This window comes from Cololabis saira, chromosome 13 (genome assembly GCF_033807715.1).
Source record: "Cololabis saira isolate AMF1-May2022 chromosome 13, fColSai1.1, whole genome shotgun sequence".
Lineage (NCBI taxonomy): Eukaryota > Metazoa > Chordata > Actinopteri > Beloniformes > Belonidae > Cololabis > Cololabis saira.
In genome coordinates, this window is record NC_084599.1 from 21,529,694 (window position 1) to 21,543,286 (window position 13,593).

General features: G+C 43.1%; 1 protein-coding gene and 1 long non-coding RNA gene across 2 annotated transcripts in view; one reads left to right on the plus strand and one right to left on the minus strand.

The window, feature by feature from the left end:
- Positions 1–13,593, minus strand: part of LOC133458404 (voltage-dependent R-type calcium channel subunit alpha-1E) — a 121,234-nt gene that overhangs the window by 49,482 nt on the left and 58,159 nt on the right. The gene's annotated exons all lie outside the window — the stretch shown is intronic.
- LOC133458406 (uncharacterized) lies at positions 11,915–12,778 on the plus strand. Its single transcript, XR_009783947.1, has 3 exons — positions 11,915–12,018; positions 12,395–12,488; positions 12,678–12,778. It is a non-coding gene; the product is annotated as an uncharacterized LOC133458406 (long non-coding RNA).

Below are 13,593 nucleotides of genomic sequence, written 5' to 3' on the forward strand. Positions count from 1 at the left end.
TCATATTTAACCTAAAAGCACCAAGACGACATATCAAATCTTGGCCAGAAAAATTTTAAAAATCTCATGAATTTTTGTAATGTAATTTGTAATTTTGTAAAAAATTTGGGACAAGGCCACGTTTAGCACTCTGCTCAGTCACGCCTTCACACTGGGAGTGCTTAGCATGACTAACTGCTTAAAGTGAGATGTTTTTCCCCATTTTTGCTTGATGAAAGGCTTTACTTTCTCAAAAGTTCAGAGACTATTTTGTTATGTCTTATGAGGGGACGGAGCTGGACCTCAGGCGAGTGAATTTTGAAAATTAACTCTTTTTTTGGTCTTCTCCTACATCTGTGAGAATTTGAGGAATTTTCATTCTCTCCAGTATTTGAAAGCAGCAAAGTGGAAACAGGTTTTTGGCTCAGGGTCCACACCAAAGGGACGCAGGCGGTCCTTGTACAAGCCCCTGGTGAGAAACAGGCATCTGACCTACAGTGGGGGATTGTACATGGTGCCATGGCTACAAACAGATACAAGGCACATCTTGCACACTTGGTGGTACAGTGCCCAAGATAAAAAAAAAAAAACAGAACAAAATAATATTGCTTCTCTCAAATGCTTAATTTGTCTGACTGGCATCCAATAATGCCCAGAGACAATTTATTCTGTGTCTGTTGGTACTGCCTCCTGGAGATCAAACTTGTTTAAAAGCTAGACCAATGCATCATATGAAAAAGGAAAATAATAAGATGGTTGGAAAGGCTAATGGTAATGACCTGTTGACAATTGATTTGAATTTGAATAAGAGTTAATAGCAAGGTGTTAGAAAAGTGACTCTGTACATGGTCTAAGGTCTTCAAAATGTATAAGATAGCCTCCCAAAAGTCATAAAAAAGTGACATTAAGTTAAATAAAACTGTTATAACAGCTTAACTGCTTTCAAAGTGCAACCTGCGTATTAATGAAGTATAATCTTATCACGTAAACAAAGTGTAGTCGTCTCTGTATTCTCCCTCCAGAGTCGTGAATACCAGCCGACTGAAACTTTAATACCCTAAAATCAGTATTCAGAGCACAGATCCACCACTTTGTAAATTATGCACATAATTTCTCTAAATGAAACATGTAGATCATAATTTTATAGTCTAGTAACTGTTTAACTGATCATTGTTTATAATGAAATAACATCAACTTTAACAGCTTGCATTAAAGATAAGACATGACAGTAGTAGCTAGTTGGTTCTCTGCTCTCCTCTCTTTAAGAATTTGGACCCACAACCATAAAATATATTAAATAAATAAATTGTTTATTTGATACCACCTGACACTTTGATATAGGCTGTTACAGCCTAGGGTGGCATATAAATTAGAATTTGTCAAAACTAGACAAATGTGGAAGCAAATCTGAAGATAAAATGCCTCTATTTCAAGTGGAGAGAAAAACAACAAAAACAAATCAAACAAAAACAAAATCCAATGAAATGCTATTTTCTTTTGTGGTCTATTAAATGTGACAGCTATGAGGCAGTCCACGACGGTCTGGGCACTGGCTCCCTCTCTTTGATCCAGACAAGGAAGGTGAAGGTTGGCCACACAATCTGGCAGGTTTAAATCAGCCAAGGGAAGCACAACACATGGCTTGTTTGGCACAAATAAGCAATTTGGCAGACAATTAATTTCTTCCCCGTAGATTTCCCTCCCGCTCATATAAAAATATTCATTTATCGCTTTACTGGTCACACTTGCTTAAGATTTGGGGAAATCATTCACAGAATCATTTGAAAATACTTGGTCACAAAAATCCTCAGTGGTGGTCGTCTGGATTAAAAGACCAATTTAAATAAATAAAGAAGTCTAAAATTATACCTTTTTCACTCTATTATACAAACTCAACATGAACTAAAACAGTTGGAGTCCTGAGGATATGACAGTCTTGAAGGATAGATTGATGAAAACACTGGAAGTCATTTCATCGCCCCTTAAGTGATGTCGAAGACAACACATATCTGACAGGTGGCTGCTTTTTCTAAAAGTTAATAAAGTCCCTTTTGGTCACTGCTAGCTGTCACACAGATGATGCCCTGCTCCGATTGTCAGCCATGATAAGTGAGTAACAGTGACATATCCTGCAGGGCCGACAGCTTCCCGCCGCGTGACAAATCTGTTGTGACAGCCGCTATGCTGTGATACTGATAACTTTGTGACTTATGTTCCATGTCATTGTCAAGCTTATAATATCTCCAGACCGCACCTGATGATTGTAATGATCTTGCTTATACAACATGCATTATTTAGACCACCACTCCATCAAAACAAGAGATCAAAGTACATTTTTACAAGTGCACTACTCCAATATGAAACTTATATAGGAACATAAAGTTTAAGGCTCTATCATGACATGTGAAATTTTAGTTTAAGATTAGATTTAAGTGTGTGTTTAAACATTAAGTTCAGCATGTTTTTTCCTTGTTAGAACCAAACTAAACGAGTAGTCTTTGCCTTTTGCACTGACACTGTCATGATCCCTCACCTGATCACCTGCCTGCCACTCCCACCTTGCCTGTTCCTGACTACTCTGCCTGCTTGTCACTTGTCTGGTTCAGCCTGTTCAGGATATGGACTACCACATTCAGCTCTGGCTTGTACCACCTTATTTTTGGCTAATAAATTGAACTGTTCCACTGGCCTCGATCTGTGCTATTCTTGGGTTCAACCTCAGACACTTTTTTTTTTTTTTCAAACATATTTCCCTAATAAAAAACATACAGTTGGGGTCACACTCTGATTGCACAACTTCTCTTATGCATTTTCTTGTTGACAAAACTTCCCAAGCAACTCAGCAGGTTATCATGCTCAAAAATATACATATAGTTTGATGTGAGTGTTCTCTGCAAGTTGATATTTTTCAGCAGAGAAGTGTCTGTCGTACTAGCCGCCATTTTCTCTGTTTACAGATTTCTGCGCATGCCAAATGTCTGTTTTCACTTGTTTCCATAATAGCGTCACAAAATATCTAAAATTAAAATCAGATCCACCTGTCGTCATTAATTTCTATTGTGATGCGCATTCATTACTTCTGCTTGTGTGTGTGGGGGGACATGTTGTGATTATGTCCATACGTTTCTGAACACACACCCTTGTTTCTGTGATGCTCTGCAGGAAGAGAAAAAGGAACATACAGTAACTGAGTGCAGAGGAGAGGTGTCAGGCATCACTCCAGCTTTTGCAACCCTACCAATGTGAGGGTCTTCACATATGTCACAAATGATGGTGACAGGGGTTCTCAAAGTGTTAGATTAAGGCTGCATACGTATTAGACCATTAAGGACTGTTGGTAACTGGGAAAGATACCAAAAGAGAGCACTTGTCAGATATCATCCTGTTTAACTGTCTTGTAACTCATGTAATACTGAGTGATATTGTTCTGAATGCTTCTCCAACTGCCCTTGGGCCTTCCCCTGAGGCATGTGAGACATTCTGATCTTTTTTGTGGCAAAAGTGAATAATGCCAGGGCTCACTTATTGCTATAGACCCTTTAGTCTCTTATTCATGTCTTGCTGCTTTTGACCAGTTTGAACCTGTGACTTAAATTACATTTTTGGTCATCTGCAGATTATTTCTGTTTTAGGGCCATCTGTACCACGTACCATACTTTGGCACATACCACACTTTGGCTGTGCCCTCATTGTAAACTCAGGTCGCACAGACAGCATTTTAGACCAATCACAACTAAGCCTTTCCTGAGGTGTAATCTAACAATGATCCTTTCCAAATCTGAATGTCTGAAATTGCACATAATCGTATACAAAAGAGGCGACTTGGTTGCTCAGTGGTTAGCAAAAGCTAGCATGGGCTTCCTCCAGGTGCTCTGGCTTCCTCCCACAGTCCAAAAACATGCATGTTATTAGGCGTTTACATGCAGTCAATGACCCTTTTAAAACCCGAATATTAGCAATAACATGGTTTCGCACGGCCATGTAAACACCAATAACCCCTTTGACTAACCTGAATTCGTTCATATTCGGGTTTTTAAAAACCTGAATATGACCCCTGGGTTACTCTTTTTAAAACCCGAATATTCTGTCATGTAAACGCCAAACGGAATATCCCGATCAAACAGAACATGAATTTGTTTTCTGCACATGCTCTTTTCGCAAGGAATCTTGGTCTTTTGAGTCCAGGAAGTTCTTATAAACACGGAGAAACGCAAGACCACGCCACACTTTTGGAGTGAGGAGGAGACTAATCACTTCATAAATGTAATGAAGGATATGAACATTTTGGCATTTGTAGACGGTAGAAAGTACTGGGATAGCGAGATTTACAAGAAGGTGAGCAAAAAGTTGCGCAAAGCAGCATTTGTTTTGAATTTGGATACAGGAAGAAGAAGCGTAAATGACGGGAATTGCGTCATGATGTTCTCTGTGCGTCGCTGGTTTGATCCAGATATCCCAAATGATTAATTACCATGTATACAGGGATAACCCTGTTTGCTCACGCATGTAAACGGAATATTCCGAATGTTTCAGTAACCGGAATATTAGCAATAACCCGAATTTTGACTGCATGTAAACGTAGTCAGTCACAATACATTTTTAAAAGAAAATACCACTCACTGAGTCTACCTTCAGAAGTGACCATTCACTCTGGTTCTCAAACAATGCAAGTCTATTGGTGAATCCAGGGTCTACATAAGTGGTTAAACTGGGTCAGTTGACACAGAAAAATCAAGCCAATGTCTCAATGATTACGCAGGCTCAAAACTTTCAAGGAAACTTGTGATTTCAAAGATCCAGCTGAACTCTCAGCTCTAATGGCTGCTCTATGTCTGAAATGCTCACCGTGGGACCTCAGATGGCACTGCGGATGGAGCTTTGTGGAAAGTGTTGCAGTTAACCATATCATTGGATAATACCTGCCAGAACTATCCAGAGTAAACATTAGAAAAAGGACTTATACCACTAATGACACCATCAATGTATATGTCGAATCAGCATAAAACCATGCCACCAGTGGTCCTGTGGTGTCTGGAGCGATTTCTGCCAGGTTCAAAACTGGTTCTTCTGTACCTAGCTGTTAGAAAGCCCACACTGCTTATGTTTACTAGTTCATAGTATTTTATATTATTCATTTTTCTATGTGTATATTTAATTGTCCTACGTTACTGGACTCACCAGACTTTACCAACGGTCCCTGAACGCACCACAACCGTTACGTTCCGACGCCGTTGAACGAAGGCAGTTTACTTTTCCTTCATGTGGCTGCCGATAGATGGTGCTGTTTTCTTTGTCCGTTTTAACCATCCGCCTGTTTTTATGAGTTTTTACTGTGCGTAGATGCCTAAAGGTGAGCTTAAATGACATTATAAGGTGAACTGAGCATCAGCATGTTTATCCGTTCACACTTTGTTGAAGCTACAGTTAAACTGCTTTTATGTAATATATTAGTTATGCTACTACTGTTCATTTCTATAGTTTATAAACCTCTTTGGAGTTGGTATGTTAATATTAATTGGTAATTTGCTGTAATATTTGATTAATGAATACATTAATGATTAATGAAACATGTAAGTTATGTTATTTACTTTGTATTCTGATTTCGGTATATTAATACGTTTTTCTCTTGTTTGTATTGTTACAGACCACAGTTAATTAAACTCATTTGACCTGGAAATCCGTATCCGTGTCCTTTAACTTGGGCACACATCCATACCTTGCCGCTCTAAACCAGATATTTCCTGGAGACCCCAATTCTCCTTTTTATGGTCCTTCGAGCCGGATTAGAGTACCAACCAAGGTATGGAACCTACACATACGGATGCCGGAGCTGAATCTGCACCCCAACGTGCCTCACGGAGAGAACGATGCCTTCCAGCGTACCTGGATGACTATGTGGTTGCAACTCTCCCTTTTCAGGGACAAACCCAAACCACACAGCGGGCTCCTTCCTCCCAATGTGCACGCAGTAAACTGACACGCTCATCCCAGAGGAGCTCCAGTTCCAGGTCAACACGTTCAACACGCTCGTCGGGGAGCAGATTCTCCTCCAGGGTCCTCTCAGAACTGGAAACAGCCCAGCTCGAAGAGCGACTGAAGCAGATGGAGCTGGAGGAGATGCAGCAGCAGCTGGAAGATGACCGACAGGCCGAACTTGAATGTCAGAGACTACAAGATCAAGCCAGAGAGGCCCAACAGCTACAGGAGGAAGCCCTTAGAGCCTGAGAGTCATTAACCAGACAACTGGAACAACGGCGACAACTAAAGAAGAGAGAGAATGAACTGGTGATAGCCAAAATGGTTACTTCTCTACTTAAAGAGAAAGCACAGGATACTCATGACATTAGCGCCTCACCTCCTCCCTCAGATGATGGAAAAGCAGGCATGACTCCAGCTCTTCCGCCAGCGTCTATGGCTCTGCCTCCAGCTCTACACCCGGGTTTGACTCCAGCATCTGTGGCTCCACCTCCAGCTGTACATGCAGCTTTGACTCCAGCATCTGTGGCCCCACCTCCAGCTGTACATGCAGCTTTGACTCCAGCATCTGTGGCTCCACCTCCGGCGCAAATCGTGGCTCCGCCTCCAGCTCTCCGAGCGGCTCCGACTCCAGTGTCTGTGGCTCCACCTCCAGCGCAAATCGTCGCTCTGCCTCCAGCTCTCTGAGCGGCTCCGACACCAGTGTCTGTGGCTCCACCTCCAGCGCAAATCGTGGCTCCGCCTCCAGCTCTCCAAGCGGCTCCGACTCCAGTGTCTGTGTTTCCCCCCCCTGCGGCTCTGGCTCCACATCCAGCTCTCCATACGACTCCGCTTCCAGTATCTCCAGCTCAGCCTCCAGCGCCACATTCACCTCTTCCTTCAGCATCCCTGCCTACTAATCTAGCACCTACGAGTTATCAGCCTGCTCCTATAGGTGCTACATTATATCAGGCACAGCATACACCATATGCAGTTCACCCACCGCAGCACTACCAACCTAGTGCAGCTTTCTCCTACCCTGTCCAAGCAGCATCAAGCAGTATGGATTTGTTCCTTGCATCATCCTACGGTGTTCCAAAGCCTATGATCCCCGTCTTCGACAGTGATAAAGAAAGTGACTTTGCTCTACTGAAGATGGCCCTTGACAACTTGTTAAACTGTCATCAGCACCTGAACGAGCAGTACAAGTACCAAGTTCTCCTTGGACACCTGAAACTACCAAGTGCACTCCAGCTGGCCAAGGCCTACATGCACGATCCGAGGCCGTACACCATGGCCATCCAAGCTCTACAGGACAAGTATGGGCAACCCCGTCAGCTTGTCCAAAGTGAACTGGGCGCCATTCTGAACACTCCAGCCCTCAAGTTCGGAGACTCCGAAGCATTTGATGCCTTCGCCCTGTCTATCCAATCACTGGTAGGCATGCTTAGGACTCTGGAGGGACAGAACGGCTATGAATTAAGATGTGGATCTCATGTCGACCGACTAATGAGTAAGATGCCGCCAAGCTATCGCGATGGGTTCGTGGAATACTGCCTGAACCAAGGTATACTTCGGACAGGTACTGACCAAACCTATACCTTATCTGACTTGGGCTCCTGGTTACAGAGGAAATCCCAGGCTAAGCGCATAGCAGGTCGAGCTGCTGCTCTCTACAACTACGAATCTCCCAAGCCAACAAATAAAGATCACCGGGCTTTCCATAAATCAAAAGAGAAACCTACAGCGTTTTTCCTCACTGCCAATGACGACCAAGGCTCCAAGGGACGGTTTCCACAACCTATGCCCTCATCTAAACCTAAACCTTACTGTCCCCATTGTGACACTAAAGAGCATTTCCTGAACGCCTGTACAGAGTTCAAGAAACTGAGCACAGGACAGATCGTGAAGTGGATAACTGATGGACAGCGGTGTTGGAAATGCGGACGATCTCACAAGCCTGATTTTTGCACCCTCAAGCGACCTTGCAACACCTGCAAAGAGCAGCATCTGACAGTACTGCATGATGTAGTCCAGCAAATCCAGAAGAGTGTGCTCATGGTGACCACTCCGAGTACAAGAGTGTACTTAGATAGACCGAACAGGTCCCCAAAGGTGATGCTGAAGGTCGTGAAAGTCCTTCTTCATAATGGAGATCGAGTACTAGAGACTTATGCAGTACTTGATGATGGATCTGAGCGAAGCATCATCCTGCCACAAGCCGTGCAACACCTCAATCTCACCTCAGAGCCTGAAACGCTCAACCTTCGGACTGTTCACCAAGAGGTAGTGCAGCTTCACGGTGCTTCAGTTGCATTTCATGTGTCCTCCCTGCCTAAACCTGGTGAGAAGTATCACATACGTCAGGCATTTACATGTGATACCCTGGGTCTCTCCGAGCACTCTTACCCAGTGACAACTCTCCAACGGAGATACAAACACCTCCGCAACCTACCTTTGCCTCACGTGGACCACGTCCAACCCCTTCTGCTTATCGGATCTGACATGCCTCATCTCCTGACACCTATAGAGCCAGTACGTTTGGGCCCACCAGGAGGACCCATTGCAGTCCACACCAAGCTTGGCTGGACTCTTCAAGGTCCCACCAGCACTGACCAAGTTCCTGCATCAGAGCAGCAGTGTCTGTTCACCTCAACAGTCTCACAGACCAGTGAGCTCTTCAAGAAAGTTGAGCGTCCTTGGCAGGTCGATACGCTGCCTTACGTGAGCGAGAAGCAGGTAACCCGATCGAAGCAGGATCAGCAAGCCTTAACCCTACTCCAGACATCCACTGTCAGGGTCACTGTTGATGGCACACAGAGATACGCTGCACCGCTGCTTCATCGAGCCAATTCCACAACTCTCCAGGCTCCTATGGAGGCAGTGTTGCCGAGCCTTCAAAGTACTGAGCGGAGGCTCGCCAAAGACTCTGACCGTACCAAAGTATACTGTCAGGAGATCCAGAAATTGGAGAAGACGAGCTATGTAGCGGTGGTGCCATCTGAGATAGCTACAGCAACCCCAGAATCGTGGTTTATACCTCACCATATGGTGCGGCATAACAACAAAGACAGGATTGTCTTCAATTGCTCTTTCCAGTACAAAGGGACTTCCCTCAATGACATTCTTCTCCCTGGACCTGCCCTAGGTCCATCGCTGCTAGACGTCCTCATTCGGTTCCAGCAGTATCCAGTTGCTGTGAGCAACTGGAGGTACATGGAAATTGATCCTGCTGATGATATCATGCGGGGTAAGACCTTGAAGGAGCTGTCCCGACCACACCGCTGGCCCCAAGGCCAGAAGTTCTTGTGTCACACCGAGGATCATTGGCCAGCTAGCCCATCAGCCTATCCAGAACCAGAGGATAGCGAAATGAAGAAATCAGTTTTCTGTGGCCGCGGGACATGCAATTCCAGTCCTCAACTCCCTGATGTCAGCACGTTCTCCACATGGAAGAACCTCATGCAGGCAATAGCACGACCCCTACATGGGGCGGCCGATTCAAGCTCTAGCTCACCTAGTGAAGCAGCCGGTTACATCAAGGCAGAGAATCTCCTTCTAAACCAAGCGCAGTTCGCACTCATGTCTGACCGACCCCTACCAACCAACAGTCGTTTGGGATCCTTATGTCCTGCGTATGATAAGGAGACAGGACTCCTCAGAGTAAGAGGGAGACTTCGACGAGCTGAGCAGGTCAAGTCGGATGCTATCCACCCGGTCGTATTAGACCCAAAGCATCCTCCGACTAAGCTCATCATCCAGGATTTCGAAGAGACTCCCCTTCATCCTGGACCAAAGACAGTGCTGGCTGAACTGTGTCGCCAGTTTTGGATTCTGCGGGGAAGGGAAGCAGTCAAGGGGTGTCGATTGTTTCGGTCCTCTTACTGTCAAGATTGGACGTCGGACAGAGAATCACTGGGGCATAGTCTTCAAATGCATGACTACTCAATGTGTGCATTTAGACCTCCTAGAAAGCCTCCAGACTGCTGCCATTAAGGTCAAAGATCGGACCTACATCCGACCAGTAGCTCGCTTAGTCCAGCTCCCTAAGCTTGAAGATGATGAAGTCGGGGATACACTTACCTGAGTGGCCTTTCTACCTTGGATTCGATTGTCCGTGCAGACACTCGGGGCGGCTGTGTTAGAAAGCCCACACTGCTTATGTTTACTAGTTCATAGTATTTTATATTATTCATTTTTCTATGTGTATATTTAATTGTCCTACGTTACTGGACTCACCAGACTTTACCAACGGTCCCTGAACGCACCACAACCGTTACGTTCCGACGCCGTTGAACGAAGGCAGTTTACTTTTCCTTCATGTGGCTGCCGATAGATGGTGCTGTTTTCTTTGTCCGTTTTAACCATCCGCCTGTTTTTATGAGTTTTTACTGTGCGTAGATGCCTAAAGGTGAGCTTTAATGACATTATAAGGTGAACTGAGCATCAGCATGTTTATCCGTTCACACTTTGTTGAAGCTACAGTTAAACTGCTTTTATGTAATATATTAGTTATGCTACTACTGTTCATTTCTATAGTTTATAAACCTCTTTGGAGTTGGTATGTTAATATTAATTGGTAATTTGCTGTAATATTTGATTAATGAATACATTAATGATTAATGAAACATGTAAGTTATGTTATTTACTTTGTATTCTGATTTCGGTATATTAATACGTTTTTCTCTTGTTTGTATTGTTACAGACCACAGTTAATTAAACTCATTTGACCTGGAAATCCGTATCCGTGTCCTTTAACTTGGGCACACATCCATACCTTGCCGCTCTAAACCAGATATTTCCTGGAGACCCCAATTCTCCTTTTTACTAGCAATGTTTTCCATGTCATTGTTTCTTCTGATCATTCATTTGATTTTAGAATTTATAGGGATTTGGGTTGGTGGGGAAGGGGGGTGGGTGGACAGGGTTTGATTTTGATTCTTAATGTTAATCACTTTGCGCTGCATTTTATTGTACAAAACATCCTACATAAATAAAGTTTGATTTGAAAAATTCTCTCTCCCAGAGATTCATATATTGTCATATATTGTTTTTTCATGTCTCAGGTGCTTCAAGGCAATCTCTGTGGGTTCCAGGAGGGTTCACACAGGTGTGTTAATTTGGTGAGTCATTTGATTTTGAGTGTCCAATACTTTCATAACAGATTAGAAAAATGAATAAACAGTTCCAGGTTGTCCCCTATTTTTATTTTAATTACCTTATTTTATCATTTTGCACTTTAACAGTGCAGTTCTCTTTGCGGTAGCTTGGACAGTCAAGTAATAATAGTCCAACTATTACCTAGTAAAAATAGTGCAAATTTAAACATAAATTTGAATTAAATAAAAACAGCAGCTCAACTTAAAATACCCAGCAGGCACGTCAACAAATAAGCAAATAAAAGTGCAACAGGGTCATTAAGTAAGGCCAGTAATGTGCTTTTTAGACTGTACTTTTACCTCTTACTGTGCTTTTCTGGCTTAAAGAATAAAATGCTTGTGTTTGAAGTGACTTACAATCTTCCTCGCAGTAGCCAGGGTGTCCATCTCGCTGCTCTGAGAAAGCAAGCCTTCGGTAGACGACACAGACGCCAGCTTTGTTCGGTTTTCAATCACCGCTGTAATTTAACTTTTATTTATTTGCCTCCGCTGTAACACTGCTGTGCGCATGCGCAGATCACCCAAAACAAATGTATTGAACTCACTTTACCTAGTAACCTGACACAGCCATGGATGTATTATAGACCCCTTTCCAGCCTACGTCATCACAGGATGCGCGCGCATTGTTGCGGCGGAAGTGCTGAAGAAGTTGCATGAGTTTGAATGGAGCGAGGGAAGATTTGTTTCTTAAGTTGCGTTTTTGGAGTTGCAGTAACGTATTAGAAGAACAACATGCCCACCAGCTGTTGTGTGTAGCCTACGTGTGTACAAATCGAAATCCCGAGGAACATAATTTTTTTTGCAATTCCCAGAGGAAACAGGCCATTTCAAAAGCACCGTAGGAGCCTGTGGCTGCAAGCATCAGAACCGACTGGACCGAGGATCATCTAGAATACCCGCGTTTGCAGTGCTCATTTAATATCTGGTGAGTTATCGTGGCTATCTGGTTTAGCTTTACTTGAATGCCTTTAATTGAGTAACTGTAAGAAGAGTAAGTGTATTGTAAGTGTTTGCTACCATAGACTGTAAGTTTACTACTGGTGCTAGTATAACTCATACAGCTGAGAGCTTCAGTGTGGTGTACATAATAATAATTAATATTATTAATATTATTAATATTATAGATCCTTGGGTGTACAGCAGCTCCACGTAACTTAACAGCTTTAACCTCTAGCATCATTGTTGTTTAGGATGTGTGCCCTGGTTGTCTTTTCTCTGATTTGAGCATCTCAGAACACTTAAGAAACTTGAAAAGTGTTTATCTGGTGTTATTTGGCTAATGTGTATCTTTCTTTTTACAGGTGAGATGTCACTGGACCACGAGAGTCCTGATTTTGTGCCCTCTATTTTTTCATACACTAAACAAAACCAAAACCCCGATGCAAAGATCAAAAGGTAAAATACAATAAATGAGACCTAGCTGTTTGTGTTTTTAGCTTAACCTAATGACATGATTAACTCATGAATATTAAGGGTTTACTTATTTTGGTATTAAGAAAACCATAACTGATAATTAAGATGGGAATGTATTGTATTGCAGCTTGAGATCAGTATTTTTGTTCATTTGAGTTTTTTTATGTGAAGGTACCAAAGAAAAAAGAAATGGAGTGAAAGACTTCTGGTTGCTCCACCAAACCAACCTGCTCCTGCTCCTGGAACTCCTGAGGAATCACCGGCATGGATCACAGTCCTAGTAAGTGTAGCCACTGTTGTCATTTCATGTCTCATTGTATGTATAATGGTTCAACCATGTTGAGTATTCTCCCCCTATGCTGATCTCCACATCCATTCTTTTCTTTACAACCCATATTTATGCACAGTGTAGACTAACACAGTTGCAATTAATCTTAGGTCTATGTATGTGACAAATAAAATCTCCTTGTCCCCGTCCTTTTCTCCTCTCCTATTCACAACTGTCCTCTACTGATTCCAATGCCCCTCATATGTTCTCTATACACCTCTCCATCCATCCATCCATCCATCCATCCATCTCGTCTTCAATTCTCAACTGTTCTCTTTTCTGCTAAAGCTGAAGAGGACATCCCAGTCACGAGGACAGAATACGATGACCTGAACCTGAGGTACACCGAGCTGAAGAGTGACTACGTCAACCTGCAGGAAAAGTATCAACAGCTGCGAGATGAAAATGAGACTTAAAGAGGAGCTGAAGAAGTCTACATTTTCATACTCAAATATTAAGTGCAACATGGTACAACTGTTGTTTATCACTAGAATAACATCTGTGCTCTTTGACTGGTTGTGCACCAAAATTGCAGGAAGTGTAAAAATATTCAGCAAGAAGCTCTCTCTACAGGATCATCTTTTGATAGTGTTAATGAAATTAAGGTTGCAGCTCATGGTGCCACCCTTCGCATTCCAGCTTTCACCAAAGGCAAACGGCAACTTTCTGCACAGGAGGTCGACACATCAAGACAACTGTCACGTGTCAGGATACATGGCGAACGTGTTATAGGGAGATGGAAGAACTTCAGAATTTTGC